This window comes from Mus caroli, chromosome 7 (genome assembly GCF_900094665.2).
Source record: "Mus caroli chromosome 7, CAROLI_EIJ_v1.1, whole genome shotgun sequence".
NCBI lineage: Eukaryota > Metazoa > Chordata > Mammalia > Rodentia > Muridae > Mus > Mus caroli.
The window spans coordinates 58101902-58113874 of NC_034576.1; the positions used below are offsets into that span (position 1 = coordinate 58101902).

Below are 11973 nucleotides of genomic sequence, written 5' to 3' on the forward strand. Positions count from 1 at the left end.
ACCTCTCTTCTGCCCTCACTTCATCACTCCTCACCTTTTCTCTTCAGAAAAGAACAGGCATCCCATGGTTATCATCTAATCATGGCATATCAAGTTGCAGTAAGAGTAGGCACCTCCCCTTATATTGAGGCTGAAAAAGGCAACACAGTAGGAAGAAAGGGTCCCTAAAGCAGGGGAAATAATCAGAGACAGCCCCAGGACAGAATAATTTCACTTGAGAACAGGATGTTTTCTGATTTATTGAATATTCCTTAGAATATTTAGGATATACTACTATAGCAATTATCATTTCTAGTTGTTCAGATAAGAAACTTCATATGGTAGGAAAATTTTATATCCATCCTCTTTCCAGAGACATTTCATTCCTCAAGGCAGGTATGACAGGGTAGTACAGCCCATCTGTGTTCCATGCGGGCACACTAGGCAACTCTTTATTCACACGTCATGGCCCAGAAAGCAGAGGAAGTGGAGTATCAAACAGAAAGAAGTAAACTTCAAGATTCCTCCACCATGACCTACTTATATCACCTCTACCTCACATTCCAAATCCATTGCCATCAAAGCAACCCTTATGCCTGAAAATGTAGATTCAAAACATGGGTAACATTTCAGATTCATACTGTAACATTCATCCCAAAGACACCTGCTTTTCTCATAATGCAGGATGCACTCTGTTCATGTGCCAGCCAGAGGTATCTGAACTTGTGGGATCAGAGCTGCATTGTTTAGTCTCTGGTTGCCTTGCTGAAGATGCTTAAGGCCTTGTTTCGTTAAGCTGTCTTTTTCCAGAACGGAAATTCATCATCTCTCTCTATTCAAATGAAAGTCTTTTGAATGTTATTTGCATTTTTATAATTCCAATCACTCAGTGGTAAGGCACCCGACTCTCAATCACCTCTGCTCTTTCCATTCTCAGTTTATAGCTTCTCTTTAGTGATGGTAAACTACTTAGCAATTCTTGCCACATTAAACATAATTCTTTTCTTGGCCAAAGTGTTCATGTCAATATCTTTCTTTTTTTACTTTTGGCCTATATATTCACTGTAAATGACTTAAAAGTAGTCATGAATAACCATGCTTCAGCTTGCATATTTTGCTGTCTAGAAATTTTCCCCCACTAAATACATTAGTCTACTACTTTTGAAATCCTACCTACTTAAATTTTAAATACACAGGCAAAATATAACTAGTTTCTTTATCAGAAGGTGGCTGGATGTGGATGGACTTTACTCCACTTTCTGGTACTGCCCCATTCTCATCTAAAACCTTGTAAGCACAGTGTTTACTGTTTACATTTTTGCCATTCTAGCCTTCTACACTGCCTTTCCATCACCATACTACCTGCATGCATGTAACCCATGTCTTCTGTAACCCATATCCTCCTGAAAAGCAGCTGAAAAAGGGCTGGTACATCATCATCTCATCCCTCCCTTCTCTGGGACCAAATTTCTGAATTAGTTATATTTCTAGTATTTCTGAACAAAATACTGGACAGAAGAAACTTGAGAGAGAAAAACTTCTTTGTGCTTAATTTCCTGGGGCTTTTGGCTCATTGTGAACTGACGAAGGTAGGCCCAAGCAGCTCCATCTATGATGGCAGAACATAAGTTTGACATATTCACATTAAAATGCATGAAGCAGGCCAGTGTCAGGAGTAGGTATGACCTTCAAGGCTCTCATCTCGTCACCTACTTTCACTACCCAGACACCGTCTCCTACACATTAAACACAGAATCATAAACTGGGAACTGAATATTTAGGACATGAGCCTGCAGTGGATGCGTTATATTCAATGCATAATTACTATCAATCTCTTAACATAGAATGTTCATGTCTACCTCATAATGTGGAAGTTACTTAGTATGTCTCAAAAAGCTGATTGTGCTTGTTGCTAGACTAATCACCAATCCAATCAAATTTCCTCCTGGAATCAGGTAAACTTTTTTGTTTGGTCCAAATAGCTCAAAGTCAAACTCACATATTATTGATAAAAGGGTAAATGTTTCATTCCAAAATAAATTAAAAAAAAAAAAACAGAACAACATAAAAGACTGGCCCAACATAATACAGGATGCCTACAGAGAAAGTACCAAATACTGCACATCTATTTCTGATATCTGTGATTATCAGGGTTTTGACAACCCCCATTACTATGCCCTTGTTAGGTTACGGTTCACATAATATTTATTTTGAACAAAGATCTCTCATTGTGTGTTCCTTTGGGGAACATAACATATTCCTGGGAACTCTGACTTGATATCATTTTTCAAGTAGACTGTAAATTCACACTTTTAGGTTGACATACATTGCTTTGTTAGGGGCTTTCTATAGAGATCATAATCCTGCCACTCAATGCATGACTCTCCAGTTCTCCTTTGAAATCTGAGCAGAAGCTTCCATGCCCTTATAACCTCCTTCCTGTGGCTAATATAACTAACATCAAGTAAAATGTTCCAAGGCTTGGTACCAAAGGAACACTCATATGATCACTTTGGACAATGGCTTCATCAGTCTCAGAATGCCTGGTCATCAATTTCTGTGCAACTTCTTTCTTTGAATATCACAGCTATAGATTACTCTGGGGAGATCTGAAAACAAAAATTCCCATGGGAGTTTACAAATTTATATAGTTCTATTAACTTATTATCTCACATATTACATCCTGACTGCATTTTTCCTACATCCCTCTGCTTATCCCCCTCCTACACGCCCCTTATACCACCCCATCCACTCCTCCATCATTTCCCATCAGAAAAAAGGGCAGTCCTCCCAGGTTATCAACTAAATTTGGAATGTCAAGTTGCAATAAGATTGGCGCCTTCCCTCACATTAAAAGTTTATATTCTTGAATGTTTTCTTTTTACATTCTTGTTGATGCCCAAGATGCTTGAGACAGTCTTCCTATTATCCTTTCACAAATACCTGACTTCATTTTAGTCTTTTCACAGCCACAGTTGCCTTAGTCCAAACATTACACATTCTTGTCTTCTAGCCAAACTACATGTTTTATTGAAGATTAGGTGCTAATTTTTACTTCTTCTTCTCACTATAGATCTTATTAAATGTAACCAGAAACATGTATGGCGCTCTCTAAGGTGTTCTGCTGTGAACTTTTCCTCATCACACTAAGTTCTTAAGTAGTTTTGTTCAGCCTCACACAAAACCTCAGGTTACAGGTAAAATGGAGACAAGCACTTCACCAAAAAATGACACAGATGGCCTCTAATGTGATTCCAGGGAAAGTTCCACTTACAACTAAAACCCCACTCCCTGCTGGACAAGCTCATGTAAATATTTTTGCTTTCTTAGACTCATCAATCAACCCAGTCTACTGAACTCTAAACTTGCTTAGGCTTATTCATAGCTATTTTGCTAATTTGTCTTTAAAGCTGTTGCAAATGTGTCTGAAATACTTCTCATGGCTAGTGGCAAATGCACATCCATCCACCATCACTTCTCTCTGGATATCATCTTTCCACTGCTACAACAACATACATGACTAGAACAATTTCAAAAGTTTGCTTTGGCTTATGTCTTCAGGGTTTTAGTGCATGGTTACTATATTGAATCAGTGAGGGCCACTCTGGTGAGATACAACAGTATGACAGAAAGGTGCTGTTGAGAAAAACTGCTCATCTTTGGTTAACAGCAAACAAAGAGAAATGAAGTAACAGTTGGTAATCACAAACGTACTTAAAAGCATTCCCTAGGCGGTCTTCTTCACCCATTTTAGCCCATGTCCTAGTAAATAACTCTAAGAAATACTCATCAATAGATTAATCCATTTATGAAGTTACTATCCTTATAACCCAATGACATTTCAATAGTGACATCAGCTCAGAACCAAACTTAAACATACAAGCCTACCTTGAATATTCCTCACATTCATACTATTGAAACCCTAAATATAACTGTTTTTAAAGACAAAAACTGTGGTGTGAAATTGGCCCTTCCTGAACTCACCTACACTTCTTGGCCTCTTCTGCTTGATTCCAGTTTTTTCGTGATAAACATGACTCAAAACACACTGGTCCCATTTATATTCTTAGTTATGAGGCCACTTTCAGTTACAATTCACTCTCTTTTGAATGCATTTACTTCACTGGTCATATACCTCATTTTTAGGTTTCATTCAATGAATACATTATACTATTCTGTTTGATCTCTAGAATCTCTTCTTTGTGTGTAGAGGAGTTTGATCAGTCTATTGCCTTATCTGTAGAGAGTCTATAAAGACTTAAGAGAAACCCTGTCTCGAAAAACCAAAAAAAAAAAAAAAAAAACATGTTCTATACATAATGGTTGAAAAAATGAATTAAAAACTTACAAGGCACTCTTTCTAAGCTGGCAGTCCTTAAGGATGAAAACATGTTCAGCTGGAGCACCAAGATTGTGAAGCCCAATAGCCAGAAGCAAGATGAGTTCGAGTCTGGCATCTCTCATGTGCTGCTCGAGCTAGAGATGAACTCAGATCTCAAGACGCAGCTGTAGGAACTCAACATCTCGGCAGCCAAGAAAATTAAAGTAGACGGTGGTCCGAAAGCTATCATAATTTTTGTAGCAGTTCCTCCTCTGAAGTCTTTCCAGAAAATCCAAGTCCAGCTAGTTCATGAATTGGAGAAAAAGTTCAGTGGGAAGCATGTAGTCTTCATTGCTCATAGGAGGATTCTGCCCCAAGCCAACCCAGAAAAGCCAGATGAAAAATAAGCAAAGGTGCCCCAGAAGCCGCACCCTGACAGCAGTGCATGATGCCATCCTTGAGGAATTGGTCTTCCCAAGTGATACTGTGGGGAAGAGGATCCGTGTGAAACTGGATGGCAGCCGGCTTGTGAAGCTCATTCAGACAAAGCAGAGCAGAACAACGTGGAGCACAAGGTGGAAACTTTTTCTGGTGTGTACAAGAAGCTCACAGGCCTCAGGGACTAAACCACCAACCAACGAATACACATGGTGGGACTCATGGCTCCAGCTGCATATATAGGTCCTGTGAAGGCTCTATGCCCCAGTGTAGGAGAATGCCAGGGACAGGAAGCCGGAGTGAGTGTGTTGGTGAGCAGGGGAAAGAGGGAAGGGATAGGAGGTTTTCAGAGGGAACACCAAGAAAGGGGGATAACATTTGAATGTAAGTGGAATAACTTACGACCTCTCCTATTGCTTTCAATCCTAACACAAACCCTCATGACCTTTATCAGATCACTGATATAAAAAATAGCATTTTAAGAATTTATGAGTGTGAATATGTCACTTGAGCCCTTTAAGCCATCAGAAAGTATTCAGAATAATTGATTTAAAGGTGGACGTGAAATTACTCATTCAAGCACATAATCAAAGTGCAGGAAGTCAGCCATAAGAAGTCAACCTGCTGAGAATAATCTGAGGACTGACACTAGGTTTCGTTAGGGTTTTCTTCTGCAGTAGTTTAGATTAAGTGTAGGTTAAGAAAATAATGAGTATAATCAATTTGATAATTCAAATGAAGCTCTATGCTCAAGTGAACCCAATCCAGAAATAAAAATGTGGAAGTTTGTGATTTTTTTAACATTAAATCAAATTAACACTATTCGATTCACAATATGGAGAAGCACAGACTCCTGTGACATATCTCCAATTTTCTGAAGTGAATTTTCTGGGTAAAATGCCCAGAGCTTTGAATTTATATTAACCTCCATCTCAGAATCTAAGGCCAATGATAGATAACAAGCAATGTGAGAGAACAATACTTCTGAAAGAACAACTTCTAGGTTTTCACTCTCTTTATGTGACCGGTAGCTAATCTGTTCTGCAGTAAGCAAAGATTAATGCACCCCGTGCTACTTCTTACAAAACCGATATCACCTGGTAAATCTACTGGTTTTTCACTCAGTTTCCTAAGGCATTGCTGTCTCAACTCCAGGCATTCCTATTGCACAGTGATTGCTTGCCATGTCATCAGCAAATCTTCAGACTGATCTCGTGGGTAAGAGTCATTATGCATTTCTAAGACAACTGTCCTTAGAAAACCTGCTTAAAAGACTGGCTATTAATAGTGGCTGGACACTAGGAGTATGTCCCCAGCTTCATAACTAGGAAGAAAATCTCACCCTACCTAGATTTTTGCACAAATAGCATCATTCACCAAGAAACCTCAATGTCCTTCTAAACTTTCTAACACAATGTTTTCTTAACTTTCTAACACAAGTTAAAAGTGTCTAAAATGTTGCCTTATATTAAAGAAGATTAAGTTTCTATGTGACTGGATCTATTAAGATCCTTGATCAGTGAGTCTCAGTTGAGATTCAGGAGTGGATAACATTATATGTGTGAGCACAATTCATTATCAGAGAAACTAAGTGAATTCCTTGTGACTCTATTGAGTAGTCTACAGGACCTGTGCAAGTTTATATATATTGATGTATTGTACCAAGTGACTTTCCTGTGTTCTGACTTAACTTTGTCATATTTTTCCATCCTAAATCATATGATGAGTTCTGCACATCACCCTAATTACATAATAAATCTGGGCTTGACCTTAGAAATCCCCAGAATGGCAAAGCAATGGTTTCAGTCTTGTTTCCATAAGAATAAAAAGCAATGAAAATGAAAGGCAGGAGCTGCATGCAGAGTGCAACTACATTCTACTTACAGTGTGATTGCTTTCCATAACAATGCCAATGATGAGGTTTACTAAGTACACTTTCAAACTTGGATTGCATTGTTTGTGTGCCACTGTTAGATAGTAAGGACTTTTCTCTGTACCACAAAAAGTTGGAAATGTAATGTTATGCTGGTTGGTAGTTATGGAGGCTTCTAAATATTCTCCTGAATTAGAGCATTGGGTACTGGACGGAGTTTTGATTACGAAAAGTGATGAAAGAAGGTTGCTGTTTTAAGCAGTGCTCTACACCTTTAGAAATATCACAGTCCCCAGCACAGGGTTTATCGTGAGGAAATATATTATGATAGAACATACTGAAAGGTGTTTGATTCATTAGAAATGGAACTGTTGGTGTAATGTGTGTGTATGTGTGTGAAACAGACATTATACAGACAGAGAGACTGAGATGGAAACTGAGGGACACAGGGAGAGAAGAGTTAGAAAGAGAAAGATTAATTTACTAATCTTCACTATTGACACATAACCAGTAAGTTCTTCAAAGGCCCCAATAATCTCATACCTGCTAATATTTTACCTCTTAATATTCAACTATCTCCATTAGTGACATAGAACATGACATTTGAGTACAAATTTGAACATGTAACAGATGTAAGCTTAATATTTATATACAGAATATCTGGTGATGAGATAATTAAAATAACAAAAGTATTTTCACTAATTATCACAGAAATGAGGTGGTAAAGGACCTGGTAATAAAGGCTATCTAAAAGGAAAAAGTTCCTGAATTTGGACTATTTTTCCATATAGTATCTGTCTTGGATACTTCTTGCTTTACAGAGATGACAAGAATAAATAGCTAATTCAGAAGAGAACATTCACCTAGTGACTTTTAATTTAATATCTAGAGACACTTTTTTTTTAATTGGATATTTTCTTTATTTACATTTCAAATGTTATACCCCCACCCCCACCCCAGAAACCCCTTATCCCATTTCTCTTCCCCCTTGCTTCTATATGGGTATTCCCCCACCCACCCAAAACACTCCCACCCTCAAGTTCCCCTACACTGGAGCCAATGGTTTCGCCTCCCATTGATGCCAGACAAAACCATCCTCAGCTACATATGTGGCTGGAGTCACAGTTCCCTCCATGTGTACTTCTTAGTTGGTTTTTTAGTCCCTGGGAGCTCTGAGGGTTTCTGATTGGTTGATATTGTTCTTCCTCTGGGGTTGCAAACCCCTTCAGCTCTTTCAGTCCTTTCTCTAACTCCTCCATTGGGGACTCCATGCTCAGTCTAATGGTTGGCTGAGAGCATCCACCTCTGTATATTTCAGGCTCTGGCAGAGCCTCTCAAGAGACAGCTAGATCAGGCTCCTGTCAGCAAGCACTTCTTAGCATCCACAATAGTGTCTGCATTTGGTGACTATGTATGGGATGGATCCCCAGGTAGGGTAGTCTTTAAATGGTCTTTGCTTCAGTCTCTGCTCCACACTTTATCTCCATATTTCCTCCCATGAGTATTTTGTTCTCCCTTCTGAGAAAAACCAAAGCACCACATTCTGCTCTTTCTTCTTCTTGAGCTTCATGTGGTATGTGAATTGTATCTTGGGTATTCCAAACATTTGGGCTAATACCCACTTATCAGTAAGTGCATACCATGTGTGTTCTTTTATGATTGGGTTACCTCACTCAGGATGATACTTTCTAGTTCCTTCCATTTGCCTAAGAATTTCACGAATTCATTGTTTTTAACAGCTGAGTGGTAATCCATTGTGTAAATGTACCACATTTTCTGTATCCATTCCTCTGCCGAGGGACATGTGGGTTATTTTCAGCTTCTGGCTATTGTAAATAAGGCTGCTATGAACATAGTGGAACATGTGTCCTTGTTATATGTTGAAGCATCTTCTGGATATATGCCCAGGAGTGGTATAGCTGGGTCCTCTGGTAGTACTATGTCAAATTTTCTGAGTAAGCACAAGACTGATTTCCAGAGTGGTTATAACAGCTTGAAATCCCACCAACAATGGAGGAGTGTTTCTCTTTCTCCACATCATTGCCAGCATCTGCTGTCACCTGAATTTTTGATCTTAGCCATTCTGACTGGTGTGAGGTGGAATCTCAGGGTTGTTTTGATTTGCATTTCCCTGATGACTAAGAATGTTGAACATTTCTTTAGGTGCTTCTTAGCCATTCAGTATTCCTCAGTTGAGAATTCTTGGTTTAGTTTTGTTCACCATTTTTTAATGGGGATATTTGGTTCTCTGGAGTCTAACTCCTTGAGTTCTTTGTATATATTGACTATTAGCTCTCTATTGGATGTAGAGTTGGTAAAGATTGTTTCCCAATCTGTTGGTTGCCTTTTTGTCTTATTGAGAGTGTCCTTTGCCTTATAGAAGCTTTGCAACTTTATGAGGTCCCATTTGTCAATTCTTGATTTTAGGGCATAAGCCATTGGTGTTCTCTTCAGGAAGTTTTCCCCTGTACCAATGTGTTTGAGGACCTTCCCCAATTTCTCTTCTATTAGGTTCAAAGTATCTAGTTTTATGTGGAGGTCCTTGATCCACTTGGACTTGAGCCTTGTACTAGGAGATAAGAATGAATTGATTTGCATTCTTCTACATGCTGACCTCCAGTTGAACCAGCACCATTTGTTAAAAATTCTGTCTTTTTTTTCCCTAGAAGGTTTTAGCTCCTTGTCAAAGATCAAGTGACCATAGGTGTGTGGGTTCATTTCTGGGTCTTCAATTCTACTCCATTGATCTACTTGTCTGTCTCTGTACCAATAGCATACAGTTTTTTTTAATCACTATTGCTCTGTAATATTACTTGAGGTCAGGGATGGTGATTTCCCCAGACGTTCTTTTGTTGTTGAAAATAGTTTTTGCTAACCTAGGTTTTTTTTAATATTCTTTCAAATGAACTCACAAATTCTTCTTTCTAACTCTATGAAGAATTGAGTTGGAATGTTGATGGAGATTGCACTGACTCTGTAGAATGCTTTTGGCAAGATGGCTGTTTTTACTGATATTGATTCTACCAATCCATGAGCAGGGGAGATCTTTTCATTTTCTGAGGTCCTCTTTGATTTCTTTTCTTCAGAGACTAGAAGTTCTTGTCCTACAGATCTTCCACTTGTTTTGTTAGAGTAAATCCAAGATATTTTATATTATTTGTGATTATTGTGAAGGGTGTAGTTTTCCTAATTACTTTCTCAACCCATTTATCTTTGAATAGAGAATCCCTCCATTCTTGGTGGGATTTCAAGCTGATTTGTTTTATTGGCTACTGATTTGTTTGAGTTAATTATATATGTGGCCATTTTGCTGAGGTTGTTTATCAGCTGTACCAGTTCACTAGTGGAGTTTTTGAGGTCACTTAAGTATACTATCATATTACCTACAAATAGTGATATTTTGACTTGTACCTTTCCAATTTTCATCACTGTAACCTCCTTTTGTTCTCCAATTCCTCTGGTAGAACTTCAAGTGCTATAATGAATAGAGAGAGACAGAGTGTGCAGCCTTATCCAGTCCCTGATTATAGTGGGATTGCTTCAAGTTTCTCTCCATTTACTTTGATGTTGGCTACTGGTTTTCTTTATATTACTTTCACTACATTTAAGTATGGGCCTTGAATTCATGATCTTTCCAAGACTTTTATCATGAATGGGTGTTGGATCTTGTCAAATGCTTTTTCAGCATCTAACGAGATGATCATGTGGTTTTTGTCTTTGAGTTTGTTTATATAATGGATTACATTGATGGATTTTCTTATATTGAACCATCTGGCATCCCTGGGATGAAGCCTACTTGACCATGGTGAATGATCATTTTGATGTGTTCTTGGATTTGGTTTGTGAGATTTTTATTGAATATTTTTGCATCAATATTCACAAGGGAAATTGGTTTGAAGTTCTCTTCCTTTGCTGGGTCTTTGTGTGGTTTAGCACAATTGTAGTTGCATAGAACACATTGGGTAGTGTTCCTTCTCTTTCTATTTTGTGAAATAATTTGAAAAATATTGATATTAGGTCTTCTTTGAATGTCTGATAGAATTCTAAACTAAAACCATCTGGTCCTGGATGTTTTTTGGTGGGGACACCTTTAATGTCTACTTCTATTTCTTTAGGGGTTATGGGACTCTTTAAATGATTTTTCTGACACTGATTTAACTTTGGTATTTGGTAGGTCTAGAAAATTGGCCATTTCCTCCAGATTTTCCAGTTTTGTTGAGTATAGGCCTTTGTAGTAGGATTTGATTTTTTTTTTTAATTTCCTCAGTTTCCATTGTTATGTCTCCCTTTTCATTTCTGATTTTGTTAATTAGGATAATGCCCCTGGGCCCTCTTGTTAGTCTGGCTAAGGGTTTAACTATCTTGTTGATTTTTTCAAAAAAAAAAAAAAAAAAAGCTCCTGGTTTGGTTGATTCTTTGTATAGTTCTTTTTGTTTCTACTTGGTTGATTTCAGCCCTGAGTTTGATTATTTCCTACCTCTTGGGTGTATTTCTTTAAGGGAGTTATTCATATCCTCCTTAAAGCCCTCTATCATCATCATGAGAAGTGGTTTTATATCCAAATCTTTTTTTTCCAGTGTGATGGTATATCCAGGACTTGCCATGGTGGGAGTACTGGTTTCTGATGATGCCAAGTAACCTTGGTTTCTTTTGCTTGTGTTTTTATGCTTAACTCTTGTCATCCTGTTATCTCTAGTGCTACCTGTCCTTGCTGTATCTGACTGGAGCTTGACCCTCCTGTAATCCTGGTTGTGTCAGAACTCCTCAGAGTTCAGCTGTCTCTGTGGTCCTACGATTCTGGGATCCAGAGATCCTGAAATTCTGAGAGCCTGAGATCCTAGGTGTGTCAGAGCTCCTGGGAGTCAAGCTGTCTCTGGGATCCTGAATTCCTGGAGCAATCAAGCTCCTGAGATTCTGTGGTCCTATGATCCTGGGCATGTTAGAGCTCCTGGGAGTTGTGTTTCCTCTGGATGTTGTGGGACTGGGTACAGAGCCCAAGGGCACCAGCTCAGACTGAAAGGAACCCATGCCACTTGCCAGGCAGTGTTCCTGTGTGCCTACATCCTGCTGGGACAGATGTTGTGTCCTCCTCACCTATGATCCTATGGTCCTGGGCATGTTAGAGTGCCTGGGAGTTAGTTGAGCTTCCCCTGGGTGTTGTGGGACTGAGTGTGGATCTAGCACCCTAGGTCTGCTCCTGTAGATCCTTTTTAAGATGGACAAGTGCTTACAATTTTGGAGTTGAGATACTCATACAGTTTTTCATTAAGAGAAAATTAACAAAAGTTCCAAACAAATTAGCCTACAAGAGCATTTTTTTTCCTCTGTTCTTGATCATCCTTACCCTGAAATCCATATCCAG

At 38.7% G+C, this 11973-nt stretch overlaps 1 pseudogene; it reads left to right on the forward strand.

Moving 5' to 3' along the window:
• Positions 1-4368: 4368 nt before the first annotated feature.
• On the forward strand, positions 4369-4926 carry LOC110297946 (annotated as a pseudogene).
• The last annotated feature ends 7047 nt before the right edge of the window (positions 4927-11973 follow it).